At 43.5% G+C, this 15404-nt stretch overlaps 1 protein-coding gene across 6 annotated transcripts in view; it reads right to left on the bottom strand.

The window, feature by feature from the left end:
- The window catches only part of HERPUD2 (HERPUD family member 2), a 100066-nt gene that overhangs the window by 66252 nt on the left and 18410 nt on the right, over positions 1–15404 (bottom strand). For 3 of the 6 annotated variants that reach the window (XM_073550005.1, XM_073550006.1, XM_073550001.1), the window contains exon 2: positions 2719–2806. The exons of 1 other annotated variant lie outside the window; for it this stretch is intronic. The gene's annotated coding sequence lies outside the window, so the exon portion shown is untranslated. Of the gene's footprint in view, positions 1–2708; positions 2807–15404 lie in introns of all 6 variants that reach the window. 2 more of the 6 variants (XM_073550002.1, XM_073550004.1) reach the window with 2 other exon arrangements.

Genomic DNA, 15404 nt, shown 5'->3' with positions numbered 1-15404 from the left:
TCTTTGGAGTGTGAGAGGAATCCGGAGGAACCCCACAAAAACACGAGAATGTACAAACTCCTTGCAGATGTTGTCCTTGGTGGGATTTGAATCCAGGACACCAGCGCTGCCACGGTGCTGCCCAATTATACCAATCCTTCCCAATTATGGTATATAGAACCAGTTCCACATGTCCTCTGTTGGCAGACTGTCCTGGTATGATTTGGGAACTCTATCACCGTTATTGGCACCTTATATACACTATATGCCAGTAGCGCGATTATCTCAATGGCCTCACTTCAATAATACAGAGCAATCACAACACACTGCTATAGTCTCTTTTGATATAGTTTTTGCATACCTCTTGTCAGGCAGAAATGTCTCATTTACGGACATCTTGCTTTTTATTTTCCAGGGGATACAGATACCATAAACTACATACACAGGATGATATATTATCCCAAATAAGTACTATATGATATTTATATTCTGTTAGAAAATATTGAGCCATAATTTCACATATAGTGGATGATGAAACTTAGTAGTACGGGGTTCACATAAAAAATAATTAGATAGAGGAACAGGGAGTTCTGAGGGGAATATAGGCTGGCTCTTAAAACCAAGTTATCAAATATTAATTGTTAAAGTGAATCCCATAGGCACGGAGCGCCGACTCACGTTTTGCGTTACCTTCTTTTCTGTCTCACAGAAAACCCCCCAGGAAGATAACGCGAAACACGCATTGGGGCTCCGTGCTGCATCTACAGGTCATGTATAATTTATCTGCTTATTTGCACATTGCATCACTACACGTTCCCTAGTCCCAGAGTCGTTGCTGGAGGAGGCAGGAGTGGGGTGATGTTGCAGGCCGCAGGCTGGGATGAGGGGGTGTTCGGCCGACATTTTGTTAACATCCAGAGCCCCCGCAGTTGCATGGTTTCCTATGCAGTGGACTCCGGGAAAATGGCTGCCAGAGGCAGCGCATACGCAGATGGCGATCTCAGCACCAAGATCTCAGGAGATGAGACTTAGAGCTGAGATCTCATCTCCCGAGATCTTTGTGTCGATATCTCCATCTGCACATGTGCCGCCCCCGGCAGCCATTTTCCTGGAGTCCACTGCATAGGAAACCATGCAACTGCAGGGGCTCTGTCCTTTCACAAAATGTCGGCAGAGCCTTGCAGCACCGAACACCCCCCTCATCCCAGCCTGCGGCGACCCTGCTCCACCGTGGCCGGTAAGGTGTAGCCGCATTATAAGACGCACCCCCATTTTTCTCCAAAATTTGGGTGGGGAAAAAAGCGCATCTTATAATCCGGAAAGTACGGTAAATATCATACAGTTATTTGGCGAGATAATATAACATCTCGTGAATGTAGTTTGTTACTGTATCCCCTATCTTTTAAAATGTATTGTACCGTAGATGTTCAATAAATGTTCAATAAAGTATGTAAAGTTTTTTCAAAATATTAGCCATCTGCTTCCGCTTGTTTGTAGGATTGTTTATGATATTGGAAGTGCCATTAATCTAGGCCTAGTAATTATCCCAATGTTAATTTCAAGTAGCTGCCAGAAACATTTACAGCTGATGTGTTGATGTCCTGGGTGTTGGACCCCTCCAATCTGATATTGATGTCCTATCCTGTGGCGACCTACAGATCTTTAATTATCAAGCGTGAAAAAACCCCAATAAAAAAAAAAAAAAAAAAAAAAAAGTTTTTGCTACATATAAGCCTTTTTGGTATAACTGAAAAATATTCTGAAGTGCTGTAAAGTTGTTTTATATTATTAAGGTTCTCGTGATTTCCTTCTCTTCAAGTCTTTATTTCATTTTTGTCAACAGTTCAAGGGGTTGTCCGATAGTAAAATAATTATTTTTTAGGCCTGGATAGATTAAAAGTAATAACAGGAGGCACATCCCCCTCGAGTATCCCGTTGGATGCAGCACAGGCCACTCCAGAGGTCTGCCTCAGCTCTGGAAGTGGCACTGTTGTCAGCTCTGGCGAGAAGTCACTGTACCACAGGTGCAGCCAATTACAGCCTGCAGTCAGGTGACTAGTAATGTGCGTCATCGGAAAATTAGCCGATAGGTCGCCCTTCTAGTCACTTGATTATTTGTGCCAATTACAGGCTGCAGCAGTGCTCGTAGTTCCTAAATGTGGCAAGCACAGCTTCTGGAGCTTGCACAGACCTTCAGAGTAGCCTGTGATGAATCCTCATGGGCGCTGGCTCCATGCCTTAAGAAGGAATAAAAAAAAACAAGATCAGACAACCCATTAAAAAAAAAAAAAAAAAAGGTTTTCACATCATTGTGGGGATTGAAGGGAGATTCTGCAAATAAAAGGGGTCTAAATGGAACATGCCCTGAAAATATTCTTAACGATGTCATATTTTGAAGGTAGAAACCCTAAGGAGTGAGTTATTTAAAGAGGTAATATTCACACCTAGGTTTTATCCTTTTTTTCTGCATGAAAAATCCAGGCTGTGACCAGAAAATCTCTGTAAAAAGTCTGGGTGGAAATGAGGCATTTTTCTATTATTACTAAATATCGCGTTTTTTTCTGCAAAAATAAGTCACACGGAAAGACCACAAAAAAATTACATTAGAACAAGCCCTTAGAAAATGTCAGAGAAGTCTAGGTTAGAAAAGCAAAGCTTAAAGAAGGCTTCCAGAAAGTTTTCTCCCAAACGTGTGTATGTCTATGTAGTGTGAGTATTAATTTCCTCACCGATACCTGCCTTCTCTAGGATGCAGAGCTCTTCTTCTACTCTTCTCAGTAACTTCACCCCTCTGCAGACTCTTCTGGGTCACACAGAGCAGCCTGACCTGGAAATGATTTTTAAAATGTAAGACTATGTCAGAAGGAGGCCCCATAAAGCTACATTGTGAAAGACTGCCAACAGTCTGAAGATTAGCCATCATTCAGTTGACTTAATGACAAATAAAAACTTTATGGGAGGGCAGCTTCTTTAACTCTGCCAATAGAAGGTTATTGAGGTTACAAGGTGGGCACTACACAAGTTTAAAGGGAACCTGTCACCAGTTTGAGTGCGTGAACCAATGTCACCACCTTTCTGAGCACCTGTACTGCATTACACAAATGCCTCCATCACCCCCTATCTCCCCCAACCCCGTATACCATCAAAAATACCTTTGCAATTTCCTCCGAGCTGTATGTAAATGCTTTTGGTTTGGTCCGATGAGCATCTTCATCTCACAGTCTGTGCTGCCTCCTTGCCCCAAAAAGCCATCCTCCTGCTTTCAGCGATGTGGATCTCATACCCAACGTAATCCACATAGCCAAAAGATATCGCGCCTGCACATTACCATCATCGGCTTGCTCAGGCGCACTTTGTTCTGCCCTCCTGTGGGCAGAGCACATCGGACCGGGCCAAAAGCATTTACATACAGCGCAGGGAAAATACAAAAGGTATTTTTGGTGGTAAACAAAGGGGTAGATGGTGAGGAGTTAAGGGGTGATGGACACAGGGCTGTGGAGTCGGAGTCGGAGTCGTGGAGTCGGAGTCGGAGTCAGTTTTGGTTGGAGTCGGAGTCGGTAGAAATGTACCGACTCCAGCTTTAAAAAAAAGTATTAATATTTCATAATTGAACTTTCATATGAATTTTATAAATGTTACTCAAATATATATGTTCTATCAAACTATGAACAACAGTGATAAGCAGTTCTGCTGGAGATAGAGACATTTCTTACTTCTTGTGTGTCACTGTTCTCCACTGCCCTTATCTAATCTTATACTTGGTTAACCTCATGCTGCCCCAACCCCCCTACTAAAATGTATGAAACTGAAAGTGAAAATGTGTTGCAAATTCTTAGTAGTAAAGCTCCTCCTCTAGACTAGATCATACTAGGTGTGCGTCTTCCAAGCATCTCACAGCTGCCTGCTACTCAGAAGAGGAAGACTGTAAGAAGTATTATCCTTTCAACAAACTTTGCATCAGTTAACTGTGAGTACATGAGGAATAATAACAGTATTGCTGACCACTATATCAGTTGTACGACCTGGCAATAAATTTGTACAATTGTTTTTAGGAAAAAATCTAAAGAGACATTTACAGCGCTTTCATCCAGAAGTACTGAAAGCAGTGGATGAGAAAGACTGCATCCAAACCAATGAACCAGTGCCCAGCTCTTCCAGCCAAACAAAGGAGCAGAGAACTTTGCAGTCATCAGTTGCAAGATATTTTGTCAGTGACAAAGTTACTGTGACAATGACAGTAGATACATTTAAAAAACAGATCATAGAGCTTGTTGTAAAGGATAGTGTGCCAAATTTCATTATTTTCACGACCAGCTTTTATGTGTCTGAATGGGGAAATGGCCCGCAAGCTTGGTGTTTCTCTGGAGAGAGAGAGTATTAGAAAATTAGTAATCGAAGATGCTCTTAAACAAAAGGAAGAACTTAAAAAAACTCTCAAGGGACGCTTTCTGTTTCTTAAAATGGATGCCTGCACACGTCACAGAGTGAACTATTTTGCCATCAATGTCCGATTTGTTTGTGACAAAAATGAAATAGTTACCAAGACATTGGCAGTAAAAGACACCAAAGCTCATCACACCAGTGAGTTTCTCCAGGTCTTGGTGGAAAAGGTTCTGCAAGACTATGAACTTAAAAAAGAGCAAGTTCTTTCTGTCGTAACTGACAATGCTTCAAATATGATAAGTACTATTAAGCTAATGAATGAGAGTAATGATGGTGACCAGCAGCTAGAAGAACATTCTGGGTCCACAGAAATGTTTGAAATAGAGGAACACAGTATTGTAACTGAGGAGCAAACTGAAGTTGCTTCAGATGAACAGCAACATGATAGTTTAGATGATCTTGTTGAAACTGTGTCAATATGTTCTTTCATTCATCACATGCGCTGTGTTGTGCATATGCTACAGCTGGCTCTAAGAGACAGTCTGCAAGAAGGACATGCTGCTGCACTGATTGGCAAGGTGAGAAAATTGGCTACTGTTGCCAGAACCCCTAAAGTTGACTCAATTTTGAAGAGACGTGCTGGAAAAGGGGCAATTATTGATCAAGCCACACAATGGGGCAGTACTTAATTAATGATTCAGCGCTTGGTTGAACTGAAAACCTTTCTTGTAGACATGGCTAACCCTCAACTGACGCTAAATGAAAGTCAGTGGAATCAGGTGACTGAGCTGGAAAAATTGCTAGAGCACCCATTTACAGTGACTAAAAAATTACAAGCAGAGGACTTAACTCCAGGTATTTTCTTAAAGGAGTGGAAGAACCTGATGTTTCGCCTGTCCCAAAGAGGAGGGTTAATTGCAAGTGGCATTGCTACATCAATGAAACGGAGAGAGGAGCTACTATTACAAAATAACATTCTTTTTGCAGCTGTTTATGTAGACCCAATGCATCGGATTCTTCTAGATGATCAACAGCTAAGTAAAGGAAAAGAAGCTCTGTTTGAAATAGCAGTAAGGATGAAAGGGTTGCAGAACAGTCAGGAGGAACAAGAAGAATTTGGTCGTCCTGCCACATCTTCACCCTCATCATCAACTGATGAAGAATTTAATTTCGAAAAATATTTGGATCACAAGGACCGTGCAAAGCGTTCCCGCATAGAAGAAGAGTCATCCCCATCAAGGAACACAGCCAGTACATTTCAGCAGAATTTTTCATGTGCACTAAAAGAAATTGAGAAATTTGACCGTTCATCAAAAATAACAGTGCAACAAGCGATTCCTCTGTATCCTGACATTGTCAGAGATGTTGCCCGAGTGGTTACTGCTTTGCCACCAACACAAGTTAGTGTAGAGAGGTTGTTCTCTGCTCTCAAAATAATTAGATCAGATTTGAGGGCATCCATGAAGGAGGATCTGACAGAGGCAATACTTTTTCTGAGGACAAATTTATAGATTTCTTATTAACTGCATAAAAGTGTTTATTGCATATTTACTTACAGTTTAGAAAAGTTTATAAAAGTTATTTGCTATATTCTAATTGTATTCTAATAAATGTAGTTTTTGCTCTAAGTGGTCTAATTACTTATATGATGGTGAGAAACTGAATAAGCACGATGTTTAATATTTTACAACAGTAAATTTGTTATGAATTGGCCATTTATGAAGGAGTCGGAGTCAAAGCCGGAGTCGGAGTCGGAGTCGGAGCCTGATAAAATCCAGGAGTCGGAGTCGCAACTGTGGCTTACCGACTCCACAGCCCTGGACACATTTGTATAATGCGATACAGGCACTCAGAAAGGGGGTGGCATTGGTTCACACCCTCAACAACTGGCAATAAGTTCCCTTTAATAACAGTACTTCTCCATTTCTGAGTAGCAGCATTCTCTATATGACTACATGACATTAAAGTTAACCTGTCAGCGGACACGTTACCCAAACCGTGGGCAGAATGCATCAGGCATTGACTAATGATCTCAGCTAATGTATGTTTTTCCCTGAAACACTGCAGCATTTCATGGGGGAATAAAAAAAACACTTAAGCGCCACAGACCAAGCCACGCCATAGACTAGTTGGACTGGCAGGTCCCTGGCGGCTTCTCTCCTGCTGCCAGTGACTGACAGGTCCCTTTTTAACGTGATAAGTACAGGTTCTCGGCGCTTCACATTGGCCAATGCTTTATATACCCCTTCCCACCTAATTAGTTTCCATCTATCTCCACCCTTCTCTGGCTCAATGAAACCAGAGCTGTCAAAGAAGAGGGTGAGAGGAGATAAATGGAAACCAAGCAGGTGGGAAGGTATATATAAATGATTGTTCCAGCCAAAAATCACCTAGCAGGGATAATTTGAACAGTCATCGTGTGTTGATAAGAGTCCCTTTAACCCCTTGACAACCTATGACATATACACTCACTGGCCACTTTATTAGGTACACCTGTCCAACTGTGTGTTAAGACTTAATTTCTAATCAGCCAATCACATGGCGGCAACTCAGTGCATTTAGGCATGTAGACATGGTCAAGACAATCTCCTGCAGTTCAAACCGAGCATCAGTATGGGGAAGAAAGGTGATTTGAGTGCCTTTGAACGTGGCATGATTATTGGTGCCAGAAGGGCTGGTCTGAGAATTTCAGAAACTGCTGATCTACTGGGATTTTCACGCACAACCATCTCTAGGGTTTACAGAGAATGGTCCGAAAAAGAAAAAAAATCCAGTGAGCGGCAGTTCTGTGGCCAGAAATGCCATGTTGATGCCAGAGGTCAGAGGAGAATGGGCAGACTGGTTCGAGCTGATAGAAAGGCAACAGTGACTCAAATTGCCACCCGTTACAACCAAGGTAGGCAGAAGAGCATCTCTGAACGCACAGTGCATCGAACTTTGAGGCAGATGGGCTACAGCAGCAGAAGACCACACTGGGTACCACTCCTCTCAGCTAAGAACAGGAAACTGAGGCTACAATTTGCACAAGCTCATCGAAATTGGACAGTAGAAGATTGGAAAAACGTTGCCTGGTCTGATGAGTCTCGATTTCTGCTGCGACATTCGGATGGTAGGGTCAGAATTTGGCGTAAACAACATGAAAGCATGGATCCATCCTGCCTTGTATCAACGGTTCAGGCTGGTGGTGGTGGTGTCATGGTGTGGGGAATTTTTTCTGGGCACTCTTTGGGCCCCTTGGTACCAATTGAGCATCGTTGCAACGCCACAGCCTACCTGAGTATTGTTGCTGACCATGTCCATCCCTTTATGACCACAATGTACCCAACATCTGATGGCTACTTTCAGCAGGATAATGCGCCATGTCATAAAGCTCGAATCATCTCAGATTGGTTTCTTGAACATGACAATGAGTTTACTGTACTCAAATGGCCTCCTCAGTCACCAGATCTCAATCCAATAGAGCATCTTTGGGATGTGGTGGAACGGGAGATTCGCATCAGGGATGTGCAGCCGACAAATCTGCGCCAACTGTGTGATGCCATCATGTCAATATAGTCCAAAATCTCTGAGGAATGCTTCCAGCACCTTGTTGAATCTCTGCCACGAAGAATTGAGGCAGTTCTGAAGGCAAAAGGGGGTCCAACCCCTTACTAGCATGGTGTACCTAATAAAGTGGCCAGTGAGTGTATATCACTAGCTGAAGGCATTGCCCTGGCATAGTAACTAACTACACTATATATATATATATATATATATATATATCCCCGATTGAACACATCTGGGACATCATGTCTCACTCCATCCACCAACGTCACGTTGCACCACAGACTGTCCAGGAGTTGGCGGATGCTTTAGTCCAGGTCTGGGAGGAGATCCCTCAGGAGACCATCCGCCACCTCATCAGGAGCATGCCCAGGCGTTGTACAGTAGGGAGGTCATACAGGCACATAGAGGCCACACACAATACTGAGCGTCATTTTGACTTGTTTTAAGGACATTACATTCCACTTTAATTTTGTGTGTGACTCCAAATCCAGGCCTCCATTGGTTAATAAATTTGAATTCCATTGATGATTTGTGTGTGATTTTGTTGTCAGCACATTTAACTTTGTACAGAACAAAGTATTCAATGAGAATATTTCATTCATTCAGATCTAGGATGTGTTGAGTGTGCCCTTTATTTTTTTGAGCAGTATAATATATAAATATATACACACACACAAACACTACCGTTCACAAGTTTAGGGTCACTTAGAAATGTTCTTATTTTTGAAAGAAAAGCACAGTTTTTTCCAATGAAGCTAACATTAAATGATTCAGAAATACACTCTATACATTGTTAATGTGGTAAATGACTATTCTAGCTGCAAACGTCTGGTTTGTAATGCAATACCTTTATACGTGCATAAAGGCCCATTTCCAACAACCTTCACTGTAGTGTTCTTATGGTACTTTGTGTTTGCTAACTGTGTAAGAAGGTTAATGGGTGGTTAGAATACCCTTGAAAACCCTTGTGCAAGTATGTTAACTCAGCTGAAAACAGTTTGGCTGATTATAGAAGTTATTGGAGCGCCCGTGCGCACGCGCTGTGCAGGACCGTGGGGTACTCGGTACCGGACCCGTCGACTTCAACGGGAGACGGTGTCACGGCGGCAACACGGTCCGTGGCCCTGGGGCGTCCATTAAATAAAATGATGAAAGGGGAAGGGGGAAAGTTGTTGGTGATGTTGTAGAAATGAAGATAAAGTTTGTAGATGGTTAAAAACGTGACGCCACTTGTGGTATTCTGGTCAGAGGTGACCAGCGCTGCGGTGTTGTTCCCCTGAGACTGTTGATGTGGCGCAGCTGAGGTAAAAATGGCTCCCCATAGGTGGAGCAATAGTCCCAGGGCAAAGATGTTAGATTAATAGTCAAAATGGCTGTGAACGTCGGGGTGCAGAGAAATGAGAGGACACAGAGAGGTGCAGTTTCTTTACCTTTTACTGGTAACTGGTTGCAATCCGGAGTACCACATACAGGAGATGGTATGAGTTCGGCTCGCCTGGAGGCATTCAGGGAATCCACCTTGCCAGGTGGGGTTTAGGACCTCCTTTCTGCGCTGTGTGTGTGGGTCTCCGCTGTATATAACTAAGCTGCGACCCTCAATTGCGTGATGATTTCACTAACCTGTACGGCTGTCAGCATGAGCCTATTCCACGGATACCGTCCTTTTCACCGTCAGCCCCGGGCTCCTTATCTGCTGCCGTGCCCTCAGGTGTGCAATGTCGCACAGGAATTTACAATCCCCTGTACTTTCAGATTCAGCGACCAGGACATATAGCTCCTGACCACCAAGGACTCTGGCGTCCCTTTTCTCTGTATTAGCGCTTCGCTCTGGGGTCTGCTATATGCAGTTTTTTTAGCTTCCCCAGAGCCTCTGTCTCTGCTCTTCTCCTTTCCCTCTTTACCGATCAGCTCCCTGTCTTGAACTGACTGGATCTTCCAGAAAGATCTTTTTACCTCAGGTTTAACTGTCTTGTCATTTTCTCTCAGCTGCTCTCGTTTCCATGACAACTCCCTTAACTCACTTCTAGCTGACTCACCAACCCCCTCTGCTGGCCAGAATTTGTAAGGCAGCTCCCTTTTCTGACCTGCAGCAGGAATTGTGATTTAATCTGTTACCAGGCATGGGGGTCCCCTTTCTGCCTCCAAGCATGACTTCACCTCTTAGAGGGAGGCAATGTCACTGTGACAACCGGACTCTGGGGTGTCACACTATAAACCTGACCTTCCTTTGAGCTAGATGAGAATTTGGAGCATTACATTTGTTAAGTAAAGAAAGTGTAGTCATCTTACCCGTCTGCAATGCAATCCCCAAGCCTGCCAACGCCCAGCACGAACTGTGGTGAGCATCCACATCAATTAGGAACAAGAGGAAAAAAAAAAAAAAATTTGATCCAGCTTGAGACGGAGGCGGCTGCAATTTTACAAAGCTTTATTGGACAACTTAAAAATATGTTGGTTCTTTAAAAATCTCTTATAGCAAACACCAAGCACACCAGTGAGGAGGATCAACGCGTTTCAACTAAAAAAAGTCTTAGTCATGATGTAAAATTGCAGACGCCTCCGTCTCAAGCTGGATCAAATTTTTTTTTTTTCCTCTCATTAAATTTGTTGGTTCCATTAAACTCTCAAAACGGCCAGAAAAAAAGATCTTTCATGTGAAACTCAGTCTATTCTTGTTCTTAGAAATGAATGCCATTCCATGCGAGAAATTGCCAAGAAACTGAAGATTTCCTACAAAGGTGTGTACTACTCCTTTCAGAGGAGAGCACAAACAGGCTCTAACCAGGGTAGAAAGAGAAGTGGGAGGCCCCACCGCACAACTGAGCAACAAGACAAGTACATTAGAGTCTGCAGTTTGCGAAATCGACGCCTCACAGGTCCTCAACTGGCAGCTTCATTAAATAGTACGCATAAAACGCCAGTGTCAACAACTACAGTGAAGAGTCGACTCCGGGATGCTGGCCTTCAGGGCAGAGTGGCAAAGAAAAAGCCATATCTGAGACTGACTAATAAAAGGAAAAAAGATTAATATGGGCAAAAGAAGATTGGAAAAAAGTGTTATGGACAGACAAATCCAAGTTTGAGGTGTTCGGATCACACAGAACATTTGTGAGACACAGAACAACTTAAAAGATGCTGGAAGAGTACCTGACGCTATCTGTCAAGCATGGTGGAGGTAATATGATGGTCTGGGGTTGCTTTGGTGCTGGTAAAGTGGGAGAATTGTAGAAGGTAAAAGGGATTTTGAATAAGGAAGGCTATCACTCCATTTTGCAACACCATGCCATACCCTGTGGACAGTGCTTGATTGGAGCAAATTTCATCCTACAACAGGACAATGACCCAAAGTACACCTCCAAATTATGCAAGAACTATTTTGGGAAGAAGCAGGCAGCTGGTATTCTATCTGTAATGGAGTTGCCAGCGCAGTCACCAGATCTCAACCCCATCGAGCTGTTGTGGGAGCAGCTTGACCGTATGGTATGCAAAAAGTGCCGATCAAGCCAAACCAACTTGTGGGAGGGGCTTCTGGAAGCATGGGGTGACATTTCTCCTGATGACCTCAGAAAATTAACTGCTAGAATGCCAAAGATCTGCAATGCTGTAACTGCTGCAAAGAGAGCATTCTTTGATGAAAGCAAAAGTTTGAAGGAGAAAATTATTATTTCAAATAAAAATCTTTTTTCGAACCTTGTCACTGTCTGGACTAGATTTTAAATTCATTTGGCAACTCATTTGATTAATAAAAGAATGAGTTTTCATGGAAAACACAAAAATGTCTGGGTGCCCCCAAACTTTTGAATGGTAGTGTATATGTGTATATTATAATGAATGTGGCTATGCAGAGTGGGCGGGGCTATATATAGCCCACTCCACAAAGCCACATTCATTATAATATCCCACATCATCCTGTCAGCCAGAGCCACCCGACTACTACCCCCAATATCCCACATCATCCCGTCAGAGCCACCCGACTACTACACCTAATATGCCACATCATCCCGTCAGCCTGGGGTCAGAACCAGAGCGCTGAGTGGATTTGCCCTAACTTCCATATCGATGATCCCTTTAAGAGAGGCCTTGGGTGAGTACCAAAGCGCAGAGGGGATTTGCCCTCACTTCCATACCGGGGATCTCTTTAAGAGAGGTCTGGGGTCAGAACCAGAGCGCAATATGGATTTGCCCTCACTTTCATAACGGGGATCCCTTTAAGAAAGATCTGGGGTCAGAACCAGAGCGCTGAGTGGAACTGTCCTAACTTCCATACCGGGGACACCTTTAAGAGGGAAGATGCGCCTATGGGACTATGGGATGGAGGATGTGTGATGTACATATGGGCATGGGAGGGGGTGATTCATTTATGTCATGTGCTCTCTGCTCCTTTCTGGGGGGGTCAGACAATGGCTGGGAGCTTATGTTCCTGGGGATGTGAGATTTCTCCCACCCGGTCACTGTCTGCTGAGGTGTCGTGGAGTGGGAAAACTGTTGCTCATAGCAACCAAATCACAGCTCAGCTTCTTTTAAACAGCTCTGGTGTAATGAAAGATGCTTAATGATTGGGTGGGGCTATGTGGAGTGGGCGTGGCCGATACACATACAGTACAGACCAAAAGTTTGGACACACCTTCTCATTCAAAGAGTTTTGTTTATTTTCATGACTGAAAATTGTAGATTCACTCTGAAGGCATCAAAACTATGAATTAACACATATGGAATTATATAATTAACAAAAAAGTGTGAAACTGAAAATACTGTATGTCTTATATTCTAGGTTTTTTAAAGTAGCCACCTTTTGCTTTGATTACTGCTTTGCACACTCTTGATGAGCTTCAAGAGGTAGTCACCGGAAATGGTTTTCACTTCACAGGTGTACCCTGTCAGGTTTAAATAAGTGGGATTTCTTGCCTTATAAATGGGGTTGGGACCATCACTTGCGTTGTGCAGAAGTCTGGTGGATAAACAGCTGATGGTCCTACTGAATAGACTGTTAGAATTTGTATTATGGCAAGAAAAAAGCAGCCAAGTAAAGAAAAACGAGTGGCCATCATTACTTTAAGAAATGAAGGTCAGTCAGTCCGAAAAATTGGGAAAATTTTGAAAGTGTCCCCAAATGCAGTAGCAAAAACCATCAAGCGCTACAAAGAAAGTGGCTCACATGAGGACCGACCCAGGAAAGGAAGACCAAGAGTCACCTCTGCTGCGGAGGATAAGTTCATCCGAGTCACCAGCCTCAGAAATCGCAGGTTAACAGCAGCTCAGATTAGAGACCAGGTCAATACCACACAGAGTTCTAGCAGCAGACACATCTCTATAACAACTGTTAAGAGGAGACTTTGTGCAGCAGGCCTTCATGGTAAAATAGCGACTAGGAAACCACTGCTAAGGACAGGCAACAAGAAGAGACTTGTTTGGGCTAAAGAACACAAGGAATGGAAATTAGACCAGTGGAAATCTGTGCTTTGGTCTGAGGAGTCCAAATTTGAGATCTTTGGTTCCAACCACCGTGTCTGTGCGACGCAGAAAAGGTGAACGGATGGACTCTACATGCCTGGTTTCCACCGTGAAGCATGGAGAAGGTGTGATGGTGCTTTGCTGCTGACACTGATGGGGATTTATTCAAAATTGAAGGCATACTGAACCAGCATGGCTACCACAGCACCTTGCAGCGGCATCCTATTCCATCCGGTTTGCGTTTAGTTGGACCATCATTTATTTTTCAACAGGACAATGACCCCAAACACACCTCCAGGCTGTGTAAGGGCTATTTGACCAAGGAGAGTGATTGGGTGCTACGCCAGATGACCTGTTCTCCACAGTCACCAGACCTGAACCCAATCGAGATGGTTTGGGGTGAACTGGACCACAGAGTGAAAGCAAAAGGGCCAACAAGTGCTAAGCATCTCTGGGAACTCCTTCAAGACTGTTGGAAGACCATTTCCGGTGACTACCTCTTGAAGCTCATCAAGAGAATGCCAAGAGATTGCAAAGCAGTAATCAAAGCAAAAGGTGGCTACTTTGAAGAACCTAGAATATAAGACACAGTATTTTAAGTTGTTTCACACTTTTTTGTTAATTATATAATTCCACATATGTTAATTCATAGTTTTGATGCCTTCAGAGTGAATCTACAAATTTCATAGTCCTGAAAATAAAGAAAACTCTTTGAATGAGAAGGTGTCCCCAAACTTTTGTACTGTGCATATATATATATATTGCCCCCCCCCCCCGTTTGATGCGGGCTCCGGCCCCACATTTTCTAGTATATGGACAACTGGTGGATGGGGGTGGAATAGTTAACAGCAGCGGGTGCATCACATGTCAAATGCCGCTGTCAATCTCCGCACCGGAAGCGCATCACTAATCCCGCCCATCAGTGCGCCCCTGTCACATGAATGCAGGGCACCAATACGTTAGCAAGACAACCCGGGGTCTGCAGGAGACCTCTGTGATTGTCATTGCACTCTGCTTTGAAAGAAGCCCAGTGGCCATAGGTCATAGCAGATGTTCAATTCTGAAGCCCTGGTTTGTGTAGCCCAAGCGATCGGGTGATCGCAGCTTCAAGTCTCCTAAGCAGACTATTAAGAGGCAAGTGAAAAAAGTTTTTAAAAATATTAAAATATAAAAAGTTCAAAACACCTCCATTTTGCCCCATTCAAAATAAAAAAAAAAAAATCATCAAAAATACACACATTTGATATTGCTGCGTTCAGAAACATTCCGGTCTATCAGAATATAAAAATAATTAATCCGATCAGTAAACGGCGCAAGAAAAAAAAAAAAAAGCCAGAATTACTTTTTTTGGGCACCGCCACTTTGCAATAACAGGCAATCAAAAGATCGCATGTAATCCAAACATGGATTTTTGTGAGTACTCACCGTAAAATCCTTTTCTCCGAGACGCTCATTGGGGGACACAGATACTGTGGGTGTATGCTTCTGCCGCTAGGAGGCTGACACTAAGTGAAAAGAGGTTAGCTCCTCCTCCGCAGTATACACCCTCGCCCCTATGGCGGGCTGAAATCAGTTTGGTGCCAAAGCAGTAGGAGGACAAAAAAATCAGCCTTAATACAGGTACAACATGTTCAAAGGAAAACACCACCCTTATATCAAATAAATAAACACATATTCATTTAAACAAGAGCCAACTGGCTAATAGGGTGGGTGCTGTGTCCCCCAATGAGCGTCTCAGAGAAAAGGATTTTACGGTGAGTACTCACAAAAATCCATGTTTCTCCTTCGTCTCATTGGGGGACACAGATACTGTGGGACGTCCTAAAGCAGTCCCTGGGTGGGAGATTGACTCACCGATCCAAGCTACATGCACCTACTGTTTAAAGGTGCGCCACCGTTGCTTGGAGACTCCTTCTACCCAGGCTTGCATCCGCCGAGGCCTGAGTATGGATATTATGTTTGGCAAATGTGTGCAGGCTGGACCAGGTTGCTGCCTTGCAAACCTGTTCTGTCGAAGCCTGGTGCCGAAGCGCCCAAGAGGCGCC

Source organism: Dendrobates tinctorius, unplaced genomic scaffold (genome assembly GCF_039654945.1).
Source record: "Dendrobates tinctorius isolate UK_male_01 unplaced genomic scaffold, ASM3965494v1 ptg000162l, whole genome shotgun sequence".
NCBI lineage: Eukaryota > Metazoa > Chordata > Amphibia > Anura > Dendrobatidae > Dendrobates > Dendrobates tinctorius.
Note: the sequence above shows the minus strand (reverse complement) of the source record. Positions and strands in the feature narration are given on the sequence as shown.